Source organism: Solanum stenotomum, chromosome 7 (genome assembly GCF_019186545.1).
Source record: "Solanum stenotomum isolate F172 chromosome 7, ASM1918654v1, whole genome shotgun sequence".
NCBI lineage: Eukaryota > Viridiplantae > Streptophyta > Magnoliopsida > Solanales > Solanaceae > Solanum > Solanum stenotomum.
In genome coordinates, this window is record NC_064288.1 from 54461878 (window position 1) to 54463258 (window position 1381).

General features: G+C 27.8%; 1 long non-coding RNA gene across 1 annotated transcript; it reads left to right on the forward strand.

Annotated features, from left to right (window-relative positions):
* Positions 1-281: 281 nt before the first annotated feature.
* LOC125870603 (uncharacterized) lies at positions 282-888 on the forward strand. The gene is made up of 2 exons (XR_007446917.1): positions 282-417; positions 522-888. It is a non-coding gene; the product is annotated as an uncharacterized LOC125870603 (long non-coding RNA).
* Positions 889-1381: the final 493 nt, after the last annotated feature.

Sequence of the window (1381 nt, forward strand, 5' to 3'; positions counted from 1 at the left end):
TAAAATTCAAGGTATATAATTGTGATGACTAATTAATTTAGAAGAAATACAAAGTTGTATGATTTTAAAATTGAATTTCAAAATAATCAAATACATAGAATACAAACCTTGTTTGTCTATTGTTTGGATGAATACAAAATTAAAAAAGAACTGAAAACCTTTTTGACATACAAAGTGAAAACTTAAATACAAGACGAGCAAAATGAAATACAAAACTAGTTGATATACAANTTATTCTATATTTCTTACTATAGTCAGCCTTTCATCGTTGAGGCATATAACATCACCAGTTATTCACTCTTCTCTTTCTAATTTATTTGTTACAGAAGTTTATGCCAAATTTGGCAAGTTTGTTTTCGCATGTACTTGTTGACGTCAGCAGCGTAAAGGCACTGTGTTTTCGTTGGTATCCAAGAGGTAAAACTACACTGCATTTTTTAGGGTTATCTGATCTATCCAATGTATACATCAGTTAGGTTGGGGAGTTTTACATGTTGTGTTTTGCTGGTATTTTGAATTAGACAACAGGAAGGCTCCTAAAAAGCAAAACAAGCACAGAGCTATGGATGACATTAAGGAGAGCATAGCTGAACTCAAATACTTCAAGGAGCACATATTCAAAGCCTCCAAGTCTAAAAAGTGACAGTGAATGAAACTCTGATCTCATAATTATGATTCCTAAGATGTGGTGTTACCTGCCAGTGGAAAGTGATTCTTGGATTTTAGATGTAAAAAGGTCTTTGGTCTAAATTATGAACTCAGCCATGTTTGACAAACTGATTTTATACTATCACATTATTGGCTATCATATTGAGTTCCAACTTAGAGCTCCACGATTGTGTCCCTATTTGGCATTGTTGTTAACTTTAAGCGCACTTGACCTACTATAATGTTTATTGATTGTTTGTGTTTTCCTGCTTTGACTCGTATATTATAAAATTGAAGGAATATAATATTTTGAAAACCAATTCAATTACTCCTTATATTTTTATAATATAAATAAAAATATTTATTTATGGTTAAATAATTACCTAAGATATTAATAGTCAAATTTAAATACGAATATAATTCGTATTCGTATCATAGGATTAAACCATTTTTCATTTATCGTATTTTAAAATTTTCATCTTGCTAATTCATTTGTTTTTAACTTCTACTTTTAGTATCCATTTAAACATAAAAATTATTTACTTTTTTAAAATAATCTATTTTTAACTCAATTTTCACTTTTGAAATTGTATTAAAGTACATTCAAACATGAACATCATTTCAAATATTTTTTACAAAAATCATTTTGAATATATATAAATTTAATTATATTTGTACTTAGCGATTCAAATTTTCTGACAAAAATATTTCAGCAAATTTTCTTTTTGCCAAT